The sequence below is a fragment of the Nothobranchius furzeri genome, chromosome 8 (genome assembly GCF_043380555.1).
Source record: "Nothobranchius furzeri strain GRZ-AD chromosome 8, NfurGRZ-RIMD1, whole genome shotgun sequence".
NCBI lineage: Eukaryota > Metazoa > Chordata > Actinopteri > Cyprinodontiformes > Nothobranchiidae > Nothobranchius > Nothobranchius furzeri.
In genome coordinates, this window is record NC_091748.1 from 38733960 (window position 1) to 38751032 (window position 17073).

A 17073-nucleotide genomic window follows, 5' to 3' on the forward strand; every position below is an offset into this window, starting at 1 on the left:
CAGATGCTGATGGACAGGGGCCTCGCATTCAGCACTGTTAAAACATATGCTGCAGCTATCTCATCCTGTCGCCAGGGTTTTGGAGATAGATCTGTTTTCAATCATCCCCTCACAAAACGTTTTCTAAAAGGTGTCAGAAGGAACAGACCTGTGTACCGCTCACTTTTTCCCCAGTGGGACCTAACGGTGGTTCTGCGCGGCTTGTCTGAAGCCCCGTTTGAACCCTTGGACCAGATCTCACTCAAGTTCCTGTCACTCAAAACTGCCTTGCTGCTGGTGCTGGCATCTTTCAAGAGGGTGAGCGACCTAACCGCCCTCTCAGTGGCTCCAGCATGCCTCAGGATCCAGGAAGATGGCGGGTCTGCTGTTTTATGCCCCAACCCAGCCTTTGTGCCCAAAAGCATTAATGCTTCCTTCAAATCCAGGTCAATTTCATTGGCTGGACTTTTTCCTCCTCCCCATAATTCTGATGAGGAGGTGGCTTCCCACCTTCTCAGCTAGGTGCACGCGCTCGCACGATATGTGTCACGCACTTCAGGGATTCGCCGCTCACAAAGCCTGTTTGTGCACTACAGAGATTCTTCCCTTGGGCAAGCACTGTCGACCCAGCGTCTTTCACACTGGCTAGGTGACGCCATTTCACTCGCTTACACATCATCAGGGCGGGATCCTCCTGAGACGCTCAGGGCTCACTCAGCCAGAGGGATTTCCTCTTCTATGGCGCTCCACAGTGGTGTGTCGATGGAAGACATTTGTCAGGCTGCTTCATGGGCTTCACCCTGTTCCTTTACTCGTTATTATTTACGAGATGTGTCTTCAGGTTCCATCACTCGTTCAGTGCTTGGACCTCAGCAGGCTGAGTGAAGGCATTATGGCACCACATCAGCCTTGCTTGAATTAGGGTTGTCACGGTATGAAAATTTAACCTCACGGTTATTGTGACCAAAATTATCACAGTTTTCGGTATTATCGCGGTATTTTTTTAACGGTGTTGCATATGTTCAGAAAGCATTGATAGTCCTGTTCTACACAAACTGAAATAGTTTTGAAAAGGTTTAACAGTGTTTATTAAACCTAAAATAACACAAAGCCTTAGCAAAAGTGCAACTTTTCACAAGTAAAGGAACAAATAGCTTATTTTTCTGGAACATGTTACAGTAGTCAGTGCAGGTTTAAATGATACAAATCCAAACATTCAAAACATAAACAATATGTAAACAAATGAAAGAAACACCACTTGTTTTCTCATATACTTGTTTTCTTCATTATCAAAATGAAAATCTAAAACTCCAGTCCACACTTGACTTGAGCGCTGTACAAGTCAACCTTAAAAAATATGTATTTAAAATAAATAGCCACTTTAAACAAATTACTAAAATAACTACTACACTATGTAATCAAATCCAAATGTTCAAGTATAAATGGCATTGAATAAGTAAACAAATCAATGCCAAGGAACTAATTGTATATTTCTCTTCATCATCAACAAATAAGATGCTTCATCCAGCAACAGGGTGTCCGTGACACGGTTTAAATGCTGGCAGAGGACGCTGCGGCTGCAGTATATAGTGACTCGTTGCATTCTCCCTCAACCAAAAGTCCTCACGTCATGCATTTAAGCTAAAATGCTAATGTTAACTTACCTTGCACTGGCTGTAGAGACGTGGGTGATGGTCACGCAGATGTGCCATTAGATTCGAAGTGTTGCTGCCTTTTGCAGACACTTGTTTCCTGCACGTTCTGCAAACGGGATAGCCGTCTTCTATTAACTGTCCCTCAGCATTTTTCAGAAATCCAAAATATGCCCATACTTCCGATTTAGTCTTCTTTGAGGGCGGATGGATGTCCTGGGTGCTGCCGTCTCCTCCTTCGGCCATTATTTCAGCTTAAAAGTTTTGGTGCCGTTGCAAACTAAAAAGTGCGTGTGCGCGCCGCGGGAACTTCAGCTGAAGCGACGGTGGCTGGTAAGGGTCACTGCGCCGAAACCGCGGCCACGGTAAACCCACCAAGATAATTTAGTTTTTTAAAAACTGGACGGTTATTTTTATTGTCAACTTTTTTACCGGGGTTTACCGTTATACCGGTTTCCGTGACAACCCTAGCTTGAATGATTTCATCCTCTTGTGGATGATAATTTTAGTGGGGCCCCACTGTTCTCTCTGGTTGCCTCAGCCTTTTAAGCCCTGGGCTGAGGCTGAGCGACCCCCACTAAAAGGGGACATGTTGGGTGTGTCCATTGGTTGTGTTAACCAGTGGGGCGTAAACCCATCCAGCTGCGCATTATTCCAATAGCAGCTAGCTTAAGGGCTAAGACTAGACGAAATAGAACGTTGGTTACGTATTGTAACCCCAGATTCTATGAGTCTAGTCGCAGCCCTTAGGCCACTGGCCCCACTGGTTCTGTTGAGACTAAGAGCCATCGGAGGCGAACAGTTGAGTCGCTCCACTTATATACCCACAAGGGGTGCCCACCATTGGTGGGCGTACATTTAAGCTCTTCATGATTGGCTGATGCTGAGATCATCCTTCCAATAGCAGCTAGCTTAAGGGCTGCGACTAGACTCATAGAATCCGGGGTTACAATACATAACCAACGCTCTCGCTTAACACAAATCAGTCTGCCACATGACATCATGTCTGAGGTTCAACATGGCTGTCACACACCCAACCGGGGCCTACTGTGTATTCAGGATAGAAAGATTCCAAGTGTACCCCTGAAGGTGCATAAGGGCATGGGTGGTGCCTGAAAGCAACCTGAAGCTGTTTTAAAGGGGCGAACTGATGGCAGGCATCTGAGCACAGGTACCATGCAGTGTAATAAAACTCTCCCCTAGAGGAGCTGCTGGCCAGCCATGAGTTTGACATGAAATGTTCCAGAAGTGTTCAATTAATCTTGCACAAAACGTAATCTATCCTCCATCGTCACATTTGGTCACATTTGATCCTGCCACCTTAGATTAAGGCTGTTTACTTTGATCGACTGCTGTTTCAGCCTCCAAGCTCTCTCGCATCACAAGTAGATGGACGTCATAATGTTCCATCTCCTGCTTCTTGGCAGAAAATCTTTGATGACCACGGTAAAGAGCACCAGAGACCGGCTGTCAGGGGGCTCCTCTTGTTCATCAAAGACCTCCAACAGAACTAAAGCTTCACTTGAACAATACAAAAAGCAAAGCAGAGGGAAATTCTTCAGGGATATATTCCATATTAAAGTTTTTTGAACACCTGAAACAGCAGGCAGCTCCCAGTAATGGGAAATTCCTGTCTCCTCAGAAGGGCATGGCGACGTGTCCTGAGGGTCCGAGGAGTGCCTCGCAGTGTGTAATTACTGAACTGGAATATACTATAGCTCAGACCCCACACACTGTATCAGTGTCACCACACAGACGAGAAAATCAGACATTTATTGAAAATGACAAACAAGAGAAGGATGTGAAACATAGCCTCTCTTAGGAAGAAATGTGGATCCCACTGTTATATACACTCATGACTGTAGATTTACTTTGGTGTTAAAGTGAAGCTGCAGACTGCTTGGATAAAAAAAACATAAATAACATGAAGAGACTTCTGTTTTTTGTTTGACTCCTGATTCGTGCAGTGCAGCAAAGATGATTCGAATGACCGGATTAAACATGTAAACGTACTGGAACACTCACCGTAACGCTCAGGAAGTCACAGTTTGTTCATAGATGTGGTTTAATGGATTTCAGAATTTCTTAGCCTAAATGTTTTCCACGTTTTTGAAGGCATACTTAGCAATTATTTTACTTTTTAAAAATAATTTTCTTGAGCCAATGTGTGCTACAATGACCCTTTACAAGGTTAATGAAAAGCCCATCAGACCCCCACTGTCCTCTGTGCCGGTTCGGTTTGTTGGACTTTGAAAAAGGTGAAAAAAGTTTGATGGTGCAATTAGAACTGAATCCATACAAATGAGGAGAAAACATGTCAGCTTGTCTTAAGCCATCCTGACATGAGTGACAGTAATGAAGTTGGCAAGTCCAACAGCCACAAACTGCAAATCAAAGTGAGCCACACACACACACTGTTGCTGCTTTTGTCTTTAGGAGTGTGTGGATGTTTAATTAGTGGTGACAGAAGAAGAGTTTGTGTATCTTACACAGACTCTGGTCCAGACATCGAGGATGCAGGGCTCTTCATGACATGTATGAGAGGAGACTGGCTGACAGACGCTGACGGCGGGACCTTGTGTAAACATGCATATTGAAGACAGGGTCAATCAACACCCCAGACTGGAGCTCAGGCTGTTATTCGAGTCGCAGAAGTCCTTCATCCCTCCTTCAGCAGAACAGGTCAATAATTAAAGACATAGCAGCTTAATGACCCACAGAAAATAAAGCTATGACTGACCTGTGATCAGTTCTGACTAATGAGAGGTGGAAATTGGCTAGAAATACAAATGTTAACTGAAAGCAAGTCCAACAAGCAGCTATTTTAGATAGTTTATCCATTGTTGCATGAGGGACAAAATATTTAAGTATTTAAAGTGGACCCAGAATGCAGTTTATCAGTAATCTGAAACAGATCTTCGAGTCTCTATGAAGCATTTCAATTTTTGCTGGAATTTAAAATGTCCCAGAAGCCCTGAGAAATGGCCAAGTAAAACAAGCATAATAAGGCTCATTATAAGAAGACCCGTTTCCCCGCCCACTTCACCAGTGAGTGTGTGTGTGTGTGTGTGTGTGTGTGTGTGTGTGTGTGTGTGTGTGTGTGTGTGTGTGTGTGTGATGGGGGGGGGGGGGGTGAAGAGAGACAAGTGAAAGCAGAAGCACTGTAGCACCAAGACAAAATACTTTAAAAACTATGAATATTTGCACTACATATAAATTATTTGATATTTCTGCACCCCTGCACATGTTCTGTGTTTGATTTTGCATACATTTTGTGATTTTGTATTCTGTTTGTTCAATAAAGCTCTGAAAAGAAAAAACAAGTCCCCACTGAAGTGATGAGTCAAGTACCAGTGTGTGGCAAAGACAGGCTTACGGTTGTAGAAGGGTTCCAGACTACAAATGGAAAAAGCAACGAACCGGACCACAAGCTGTGGATCTGAGATTAATTTACAGTCTGGATTTTACCAGTATATCCAGGAACCTGAGTGCTGAGTGCTTGTCTTCCTCTCTTTCAACAAGGCTGTTGGTGGCTGAAGCTAACAGCTAGATGGTGCTAATAGAGACCCGGCTTTTTGTGGCTCTGCGGCAGCGTTGCTGCAAACAGCGTTTAAATATTGCTGATGCTGAAGTGGGATGGAACCAAGCCCCCACAATGCAGCTCTAAAATTGAGGCCAACCCGCAAGTACCAAAAATTGCAGTTCCACCCTCATCCACTAGGGGCTGGTGTCAGAAGCGAGCAAATCCTCATTGACTCCCATGTTAAAAATACCAATTTCACAGCAGAAATAAACATGTTTACAGCCTGGTTCCAAAACACGTTTTTGGTTTAAATGATCTAGTTTACACTCATGACAACTCTGAGGGGGTGAATTTTTTTCTCACTCTTCTGTTTAAGTGTATTAAAAGCCTAAAATTCTGTATAATTAATGAGCATCAGACCCACGTGACCACAGAGCTAGCTCCGTGGAAAGGCCTCAGTAGAGCCTCGGTCTGGCCTGGAAACTGTTTCGGGATTTGAGTCTCTGTGCTTGTGAATTCTGTTTTGGATATTATTTGTGCAATTGTTGGACAAAATTATTTGCTGTGGTATTAATTGCACTAATAGAGCATCCAAGGAGTCTCCACTTCATTTTTTTCAGTGAGTTAAAATCTATATTTGTATTTTATGTCACTGCCACCTTTAAACTAGCTGAGTCTACCAAAGTAGCTAGCTAACTATCAGTTTAACATGTAGCAACCATGAAATTTAAATGTAAAATACGGTAAAATAATTAATAGGGCATGTTTCGATGGGTAAAAGGGTAAAGGTGTTTTCATCTGAACCCTTAAAACCTCAAGCAGGCTACGCTGCACTATTGACGTGTTAGTGCGCGGCGCTAACAACTTAGCGACGTGACATGTCTCTGAGAAAGCGTAAAAACACGGACGCTTCTTCTGAAGTGGGAAAATAACGCTTCTTCTTAAGCGGAGCAGGATGTCGCCTCGGCTCGTTCACGGCCGAGCCGGACTGAGGTCGATAACATTGACCAAGCACAGCCACTGGGTCGTTGTAGCTGCCACCAGGCCTGCTGAAGGAACACCAGCAAGTTTCATCAGACTCGTAAAGTTTGTTTTTGCTGGGGACCCCCTGTATTTTACCGCTCCCTCCTGCAGTCTTCCCCTATTAAAATTTAAAATGTGTAACTTTATGTATTGGGATGAATGACTAATATTCATGTTAAACTAAAACGTTAGGCATTTAGGGGGAAAAAACAAAATAATAAACATTATACAGATGTCAAATAAATCAAACTGTAATTAAACTATATATTTTCAAAGTCTCGATTCTGGATAAAATCCAACAACATATGCTTTATAAATAACAAACACTCCACATGCCTTTTACACACACACACACACACACACACACACACACACACACACACACACACACACACACACACACACACACACACACACACACACACACAGTGCTCTGGTGTACCAGTGTGTTCATGAAACCAAAGAAGTCCAATTGCCTTCTTTAAAAATCCATTTGATGTCATACTGAACAACTGTTGTATTTGACTCTAATTTTAATGATTCTGTTTCAGGTGGAAATGCTGTGTGATTCCTGTGTCCTGTGGCCCATGACCTGTGTCAGCCCGGTTCTGGATGTGGCCTTGCTGAGTTCTCTTTTGCAAGGTTTTCTGGTGCTTGGGGCGGTTCCAGAGTGCACCTGATCCTTGGAGGTCTAACACTTCACATCCCAGCACACACACAAACACATGCTAGTTGATGTTTGTTGTTCATGATGTTTGTGGTTCATGCTTTACATGTTGATAGTTGTTCATCCCACATTTTCTTGATGACTCTTAGAAATGTTTCTTCACAGGTGCAGCTGCTGGTTGCTGTTTTTATGTTGGTTTCCTAATTGTATTAATTTTTCCTCTTATTTACTTGTTTATCCTCTATCAGCAGTCTTTATTCCAGATTGGTTCAGCATTTACGTGCTGATATGGCAATACATAACCCAAACCAATATTACTCAAGGGGAACCTCGTACACATTAAGGCTGACAGAGCAAATCTGTACAGCACATTCTGACAGACAGACCACCATTCTTCTGTCAGGTTGCTGTACATGACATTTTTAGTTTTTCTTTTCTTCATTTATAGTGCAATACTTTCACATTATCATTTTCCCACACTTTCTGTATACCTGTATTTTATTGTTTTTCAATAAAGAATGACAAATTATTTAAGTTTGTTTTCTGTTGCACACAAATATAGATCTGTAAAAAATATCTACAAAGCTAATGTTTACATAACAAGTATGATTGGGTTTTGCAATACGGCACTCTGTTTATTTTAGTAAGATTTTTAAACCAAGTAAAGTTAGTAAAGAACACATTTCTATTGTCTGCTAAGAAACTGTTGGGATTAAAAATGGGCCTGTTGTACAAATAACTTGTAAATGATTATTCCTCACTTTTTTGTCTTAACCAAAAAAATTCCAGTAATTGAGCAAAAACATTTATTTTTAACACTACATTTTATAAAACAGGGCGCAAAGTGTCGGCACATGTATGTATGTCGATGGTCCGCCCCAACCGAACCAGGAGACACAGACGTCAGGGAGGCCAAGGTTGTGTCCGACGGTCTCTGCAGCTCTCTGGGCACCACGCCTCACGTAGCTGTCTCCAATGATCCAAATGGCTATGGAGGAAAAATAACAGGTTTGTCATAATTGTTTAAAGTACAAATCCATACATGAAGTGGTCAAGACAGGTACTTGGTACTTACACTTGCTGCGTTGTGTAGCTGATGTTGGAGACACACAGGCTGCCATGGTGACCTTTTAACAGATCTAAGAAAAAAATGTAATAAAAGAATGAAACTTAAAAACTCCCAGACCTCATGTCATATTTACTAATCAGCTATGGCTGATTTATTGTTTGGATCACAGTGAGTTACACTAATTCTAATATATTTTTATTTCTATTACACATACATACTTTTTAACTGTTATTTTCACATGACTGTTACCAGGCTGTCTTGTTCTGGTTCTCATGATAATTCTGTGTCTTCCAGTAAGTTATCTTGTGCTTACTTCATCTGTATAATGGCAGTGGTCAGATCGTGTTTTTATCAGCTGCGCAGACTAGTCCGCTTAAAACCGATCCTGAAACGAGCACACCTGGAATCCGTAATCCATGCTTTTATCATCTCTCGACTGGATTATGCAAATTCCATTTTAATTGGTTTACCTACCTCCGCTCTTAACAGGCTTCAGGTCATACAGAACGCGGCAGCCAGGTTTTTAACAAACACTCCTAGGAGAGAACATATCACACCTGTACTGGCGCGGCTCCACTGGCTACCCGTAAACTTTAGGGTCAAGTTTAAAATCCTGATTTTTGTTTTTTAAGGCCCTGAACGGTCTGGCACCGGATTACCTGTCGGACCTTGTCACTAGATATGTGCCAAACCGGGCGTTGAGGTCTGCTGATTGCCTGCTGCTTCGTGTTCCATTAATGAAATACAAAACGCGGGGGCAGCGTGCTTTTGTCTATGCTGCTCCGACACTAAGGAATGCACTTCCTCTTTCGGTGAGGCTGGCACCATCCCTCCTCCGGTTAAAATCGCTGCTGAAGGCTCACTTTTACGACCAGGCATTTTTAAATCCCTGACTTTTATTATTTTATTATGTGTCTTTTTATTGACTGTAATTATCTGCCTTGTTGTGCATTTTATCATTGACCGTGTATTGTTTTATATTGTGTTTTTACTTTTTATTCTGTACAGCACTTTGGTCGGCTGCCATGCCGTTTTTAAATGTGCTTTATAAATAAAGATGGTATGGTATGGTATGGTCTCTTTACTTTTGGTGAATTGTACTGAGTCCAGAATAAAGGCTAGTTGGCTGTACAAGATACAAACAAGTATTACGTTTTGGAAATGTATGAAATGTATTTAGGCTGCTAATTTAGCTCGAATACTAATAACTGCCGTATTTTCCAGACTATAACTCGCACTATTTTACTTACCGATTTAATACTTTTTTAATCCAGGTACTTTTCACGAACAGGCGCCGAAAACCTTCACCTAAACTTCGTGTTAGGTTCAGGTCGATGTGTGTTCCACAGTTAGCCCCGGTAGGGTTAAAGCTAGGTGGCTACATCCGTTAGCTTGGCTCCCACCTCCGCGTTAGCTTTGGGTTAGCTTCAGGTTAGCTTGACCGGGTGTCGTCAGTTGATCCCAGCCTTACAGCCACACCCTCAGCTCCACCTCTCTTCCCTTTTGTGGAATTGTCTGAGCTTGACGGAACCTGTGACACGGTCAAAATGGCGGTGGTGGCCACCTCCCATTTTGGCTTAAAAACTTAATATTGGAGCATATGGAAACCCATTGTCCAATATTTATATGTCGATGGATGGTACATGTAGCTGTAGCAGGAGTGGTTACCTTGTGACGTGTCAAGGAAGACTTGCTCAGAAAAGGAGTTTTTCACGCGCCTGTTTTAAAATTTACATAAAAGTAGGTCACACACGGCTTTGACGTGTTGGCATGCTACTTTTGACCACCCAAGCTGTCTTTATTCAATGAGGAAAATGTTAGTTCACATTCTAGGTCTCCTTTAAACAAACCTTTTCCTTAACTCTAGAAAGGCTACCAAGGGTAATTACCCTTCTGGCTGTAATTGGGTACATTTACATTGTAACATGTTTATTAATGCACACTGTCCCTTTAAAAAAATACAAGTTATTTATTCATTCAATTGGACTGATGATGGAACCAACCCAGGCTTACTATAACCAAACGTATGATGAACACGATACTGAAAAATATGCTGGTTTACACTCAGTCATCCATGACATGGCATCCTAGGAATTTATGTTTTTCACCAAAGGATGACTGGACATTTTGCTTCTCTTGAAGATGTTGATCCAAGTGGTGCTCGCTGCAGAACCACAAAGGCGGAGCTGCACCAGAGTCAGCCCCGCCTATTCCATCAGTCAGTCCAATTCCTTCCAGTTGTCAGACTTGATAGCATTCTGGAACCAAAGAGGGTGTTATAGCTAAAAAAATGCAAGTTGAAAAGTTAATTGAACAGTTTTAGTAAAGGTTTCATATAATTAAAAATCTAACTTTTGGAACATTTTACCATGTTATATTGTCATTTCCTCATAAGAAACACGCCAAAGCAATTTTTGGCCTCAATCATGCATTTTCCTTCCATCTCTGCTTCAATTTGGTCTCCTCCCCCGAAGCGGGTCTGGTCTTGGTTCTCAAATCTGGATATTCTGTGAATTTTCTGACAAATTATTTCTGAAATGACTTCTACTGAGACACCGCCAATAAACCATACGTCCCATCTCCAAAGACACAATAAGTAGCACGCCCCTTAACTTTTATCAGATGTGGTGGTGTAGTGGTTATGTAGTCAGGTTGACATGCAGTTTTGCGCAGGTTCGCCTCACAGTAGTGGAAGTATTAGGTAGTTAACAACCCCTTTTCTTCATTTCTAGCTACACTTGCCAGTACTATGTTTATAACAATTTACTGTTATACCGTTTAACATATAATGTGGTTTTTTTTATTGATTTATTCATTTATTTAGCCAGTGTGAGTCCATTTGTGAGCAGAGTTTCAACTAAAATGCTGTTTAGGAACGACCAAATTCAAAGAACTTTTAGAGACATAAATATTTTGCTGAAAATAAACATTACAACTAAAATATAAACAAATTAAATGTTTCAGCTGGCTAAATAGATTGCTACCAACCCCCCGAGAATCGAACCAACATCAGCTGAGGGGAAAGCAAAATTTAATTCAGACGATCTAGCCACTGGACTACCAGAACCCATTTTAATAGTCTTACATGCTGTTCTATAGCAGTTTTGTTAGAGCGGCTGTGGGCAGATATTCGCTGAAAGAAACCTTTTCATTTCAAGATATATTCAGGCTTTGTCATGTAGCAAGTTATATTTATCTTGTTTAATTGGAGCATAGAACATAGCATTAACGACTGTAAACTAGTAACTGCCGTAATTCATGTGGGTCAGGTTAGGTTGCGATAAAGTTGAAAAACAAAAACGGAAGTCAGTGGGCTAGGCTGAGTTTGCGTGAATGGGCGGGGCTGACTCTGGTGCAGCTCCGCCTTTGTGGTTCTGCAGCGAGCGCCCTCTCTGTCGATCTCCTCATCAACCACGACTGAAGAGTTCAAACCTGTTAAAACTGTGAAAGCTTTTCAGGTGCTAATTTACAGACACAAATGGAGAACTCTATGGTGTTTAACAGTTTTTGAATACCACAGAAAGCCTAATTCCAACTGGAAACTGTTCACATTAACATGTTATAACATGTTATAAGACATTAGACCAATATTATTAATAAATACTATTACAAAAAAGCATAATGTGACAATGTTTTTTTAAGTAATGAGTGTGCTTATGTACATTCTATTAATGTTAAAAACATTTTATATACAAAACTATATTTCTGCTGAGGTGGTATTAAAGGGAAATTATTCAGTTTTGGTTTGCTTTTAGCACCCCCTAGAGCATAACTCAGTATAACTCACTGTGGTAAAACTTCTCCTTGTTGCGTGTTCGTCTTCATCTGACCACCACCAGCAGGCAAGGTGGGTAAAGTGTCTTGCCCAAGGACACAACAGACGCAATCTCTGGTGGAAGCCGGGATCAAACCTGCAACCTTCCAATTACTGGATAACCCGCTCTACCTCCTGAGCTACTGCTGTTTTAACACCTTAATGTAAAAGCTGAAATCTCTCCCCAGCCTTCACTGGTTTTTACAGGAGCGGTTCATCACAGAATCAACCAAATCAGCTGTGTTTGTGTTCTAAAACATGCAGGAATCACATACTGGAAGCAGCCTGCTGCTCTATCATGTCAGCTTCACTTTACTAAGACTAACACGGACCGAGCCTCTACTCTGAAGTTGCAAGTGCGGTATTCTGGCCACAAAAGGCCATAGGGGTTTGAGTAGCATTTCAATAACCATGTAAAGGGTCATTTTAGCACAAACTGGCACAAGAAAATTATTTAAAAATATGAAAAAGTTGCATAGTATGGCTTTAAACCACACCTGTGTGAAGATGGCTCAGTTTAACTGACTGAATAGGAAAATAGGAAGAACATTGTTTCTATGTGACCAGGCAGAATCAATGGTATTGCTTAAGTTTTACAACACTTTATGTAATTTACATGTATGTGAGTGTATTGTAGCCTCCAGAAATGGTCAGTTTTCCACCTACAGTCTGACCTCTTCAGTATCGGGCTATATGGAGACATAAGTCTTAACTGGTGCCTTTGATCTGCAAGTAAGATCCTGTTGCTTGCCCAAGGTCCCTCGCAAGCTCCCTCTTATCTAAGACTGCTTTGCTCCACAGAACAAGACGGATGAACTTTCATAACTAAATCGTATAATCAAATGTACAATATGGTTAAATGAAATGTTTTGATTAATCTGTGCTTAAATTACTGAAGTTGAAATGAATATTATTATTACATTGAAAGATTAATAAGGATGAAATTAAATATATGACCCATATATTTAATCAGCGCACTGACGGGACAAGACACACTCACCATATCTCCATGGCACAAAGATATTTTCTTATCCACAAAATCAGCATCTTCATATCTGACGGAGGTGTGTATCTGAGTTTGTGGGCAAAACCCCTTTACAGGGCAAGTTCTGGTTTATCAGTAAACCATGATATGGCCATTATTTAAAACAGAATCACTTCCTGAGTGATTCAGTTGAGCCCAACTCTGACTGGCCATCGGAGGAAGCCTCTTCGTCCATTGCATCTTTTGACAAGCTGTCAAAAACCGTTGCAGGCTACAGCTGACCGTAAACGGTTCCTTCAGAATAAAGCTGAACCAGCTCCGGCTCCTTAAGAGTCGTCCATAGACGCAAAACAAGTCCACTTGTTTGTTGTGACCTGGAGACGACTCTGGACTGACCTGGTCGTGCTGCGGTTTCTCTACAAACTTCGGGACCGTGAGGTCCACGGACTCCCCGACATCTCGGATCCAAAAGAGAGTCTCCGATAAGGGTACGTAGACTCGACAGATTGCGTCTGATGTGGTTTTATAAACCATCAATGATAGTTTATAGCAGACCAAATTCACTCCCACTCAGAACTCAGTTTCTCCAGATACGAAGGTTCTGATAACATCACAGTCACATCATCACGCCTCACATTCCATCCACTTAGATTCATTCATCACATAAAGTGTTTCCTAGTTGTCGTGTTTTTAATTGTTTAGAAAATAAATTTCTTACTTTTTACAAACTTGACTCTCCCTGAAGTAATACGTGTCTCACGATCCCTGAATAAACAAAGAATTCTAAATCTTCTGGTTAAACATTCAAAGACCAATCAGACTGGATTTCCATATTTATATAGAAATTCACATCTTATTGGTCAAATGTAGTGTTGTATATTGAGCTTAAAAAGCACCCAAAATAAATATGTATGCTAACCCTACAGTATGCAGTTCAGAATCTCACTGGGCTGCAAAGAGCATTTGTGAAGTAGTTTCAGATGATTCTCAGTTGCCTCCCATGAGCTGCATGGTGTCGCTGGAATTTCCTACCCAAAAAAGGACAAAAATCAGACTAATTGCAGGTGTCTGGAACCTGTCTCAACCCCCTGTCAGTTTAGTTTCTGCTAATCAAAAAGTTCTAGAAACGTGAGACAAATTTAGGAAGACTGGTAAGCGGATCGCTAATGAAACGGGATGAATTGCAAATATGCTGTAACTTCATTAAGGTGCTTTGTGACAAAATTTTAACACAACGTGTTTTACACAGTTGCATGACTGCAGTTACATTATGATCAAGCATCAGACGAGTTTTATGTGTTCTTTCAGTGTGATTTAAACTGAAAACTTGCTATTTTTGAACTGTTGTGTCACTAATTTGTTGCCGGTTGCAGCAATGTGAGCAGCTGACTCAGGCCTGCTGTGGTTATTTACTGTGGGTTTGATGAGATTCCTAGCTGACTGACCTTTAACCTTTACATGAAAATGTTCTTGATTCTTTAGGACTTGCAGCCCTTTGTTTTTCATATGACACTATTTTTATTTATTCTTATGATCTCAGCAATAATAGCTACAAAATAAAAAGTGTAATGGTTACAGAACTTTTGTGGAGGAGTGAGACACCTGAGACAGCACATGGATCTTATTTTGTCTTATCACACATCATATCAGCCAGAGTTTATTAAACCTGCATGCTGTAACGCAGGTATTTCCCCTTCATGAGTGCCGTGCTGCTTTAACACCCATATTATGTTTTAGTAGTTTAAACTGACTGCTAGATTTAATGCGATGGATGTTGAGTATCATGCTGGTCGATCCTCGCTTGTGTCAGCGTGACTGCATGAATAACCTCTGGGCATGTTTGTTAGCAGAAGCTAATAAAAAGATGTTTATTGGAAAGCATCACATTGCCACTTGTGTTCATGATGTCACTGCAGCCGCCACAACCAGCAGAATCGTATCAGTTTTCACTGAAAACAAAACTGATCATGAATGTGTGAAGCACATCAACCCACAGAACCAGAACAGCACGACGTCGGGGCTAAAAGTGCACACATGATTTCTATTGTGCCAAAGAGTTCTGTTTAAGAGATCCTTCTTTTAGCTTGTAAACCTAAAGCTGGTTCTTAAACGTCTTTTTGCAGAAAGAGAAATCACCCATTTCATGTATTTATAGGTCACACTCCTGCAACAGCAGTAAAAGAAACCTCTCTGTGGGTGGAGCTGTTCATGGCTGAACCTGATGGTTTGCAACAGCAGCCAGAACCTGGTTGACATCTTTTTAAATGTTGTTTTTAGACTTTCTTGCTGAGTGAAGGTGGCTGAACTGTAAATTGTGAGGTAGCCTATATTTTTGTAAAAGTTAAAAAAGGAAATAATCACAGTTCACAGCCTTTATCATGAACTTAAGTGAAGAATACTTCCATAAACGTTCAACCAGCCATTATTTTAGGGCAAGAACTCAAAGTGTCAGGATTCGCTCCCTCTCCCACTGATATGTTGTCCTGTCTCCCCTTATTAAGTATTTATTGGACTCCCCTACCCCTTGGTATGATTCCTGATTTCCCTCATTTAAACCCTCTCCTGGTCTTTGTCAGATCCTCATCTAGTCTTCCTGCTGTGTCTACCTACCATCAGTGACGGACTGGTAATTGGGACAAACGGGAGATTTCCCGGTGGCCTGGCCATTAAACTGGCCCGCGCATTGCCGGTCATGACGTGTGTAATATCTAAACTCTGTCATGCAGCTCATCAGGGCATCTGCTCTCCATCAGGAGCATCAGCTCACACAAACAGAGCAAAGTGGGCACAAAGACACCCCCTCGTCTAACTTTGTCGGGATCTGGCAAAGCGCTGCAGACACCCCCCACCCCAGAGTGTGCTACAGCACCACCGCACCTTTGGCCCCAGAGGCAAAATGGACCTAGACGGGCTAGGAAAGGTGGAGCAGAAAAGGAAAGATTGAAAAAGAAGGAAGCTCTGGCCACAGTTGCACGTCCAGGCTGGCCTGTATGTGATCATGCTGATAGAACCGGTTTAAGGTGGAGTTTTGGGGCCAGTGTAGTTATTGCGCAGCGTGCAATGCTGGGCGCGTGGGGTGGATTAGGGAGGGAGAAACATCAGCTGTCAGGAACAAATCGTGATGATCATCAGACTCACGTCCTTTAGGGACAGAGAGCAGTACTTTGGGCCAGTACCAGTACCGCCATTACTTCTAAATATAACCTTTCAGCACACAGAAACTTTTTTGTAGGGCACAGCATGCGTACCGGTAAATTTTCCGGGTATTCCTTAGACAAAATCTCAGAGATCTCTGAAAAGATATCTGTGGGTCCTCAAACATCTGTCATCCACAGTCTGGCACGCGTTCCATGAAGGGCCCACATTTTGCACAAAAGGCGCATCACCGCAGCGAGGCGTGCCGAGCATCACCATCAGCTCACAAGGAGAAAAAAGAGAGAGAGAGAAAATAAAATTGTTTTCCCACACCGTACACATTCCCGCAATGACTGACAGCAGCATCAGCTGACCAACCAGTGGCTAAACGCTCTGACAGGTAGGTACGTCCATGAAGGACTTTCTAAACGGAAATATGGATCGTGCTCAAACACAAGAAAACAAATGTCAAAAGTGTGTTTCTCTTGAAACTTTGTAGTCATAAACATCCAGCTACTGCTGATCATGAGACAGATGAGATGATAATTCTGGCCTGGACTCATCTGAATTAGTTTTAACAGCAGCCCTGATGATCATTTCTGAAATTTCTTGTTAAATGCATAAACTTCACCTCTGGCTTATATTGTCTTTGATTCATAGCCTGAAACCCCTAGTAGTATTATTTGTGTATGTATAAATAATGTGAGGAAAACATCCACATATACTGGTCTGTCTGTCTGCCTAGTGAAAGTAGGAGAGAGAGAGAGAGAGAGAGAGAGAGAGAGAGAGAGAGAGAGAGAGAGAGAGAGAGAGAGAGAGACAGAGACAGAGAGAGAGAGAGAGAGAGAGAGAGAGAGAGAGAGAGAGAGACAGAGACAGAGAGAGAGACAGAGAGAGGCAGAGACAGAGAGAGAGAGAGAGAGAGAGAGAGAGAGAGAGAGAGAGAGAGAGAGAGAGAGAGAGAGAGACAGACAGAGAGAGAGAGAGACAGAGACAGAGAGAGAGAGAGAGAGAGAGAGAGAGAGAGAGAGACAGACAGAGAGAGAGAGAGACAGAGACAGAGAGAGAGAGAGAGAGAGAGAGAGAGAGAGACAGACAGACAGAGAGAGAGGAGAGAGAGAGAGAGAGAGACAGAGAGGAGAGAGAGAGAGAGAGAGAGAGAGAGGAGAGAGAGACAGAGAGAGAGACAGAGAGAGAGAGAGAGAGACAGAGAGAGAGAGAGAGAG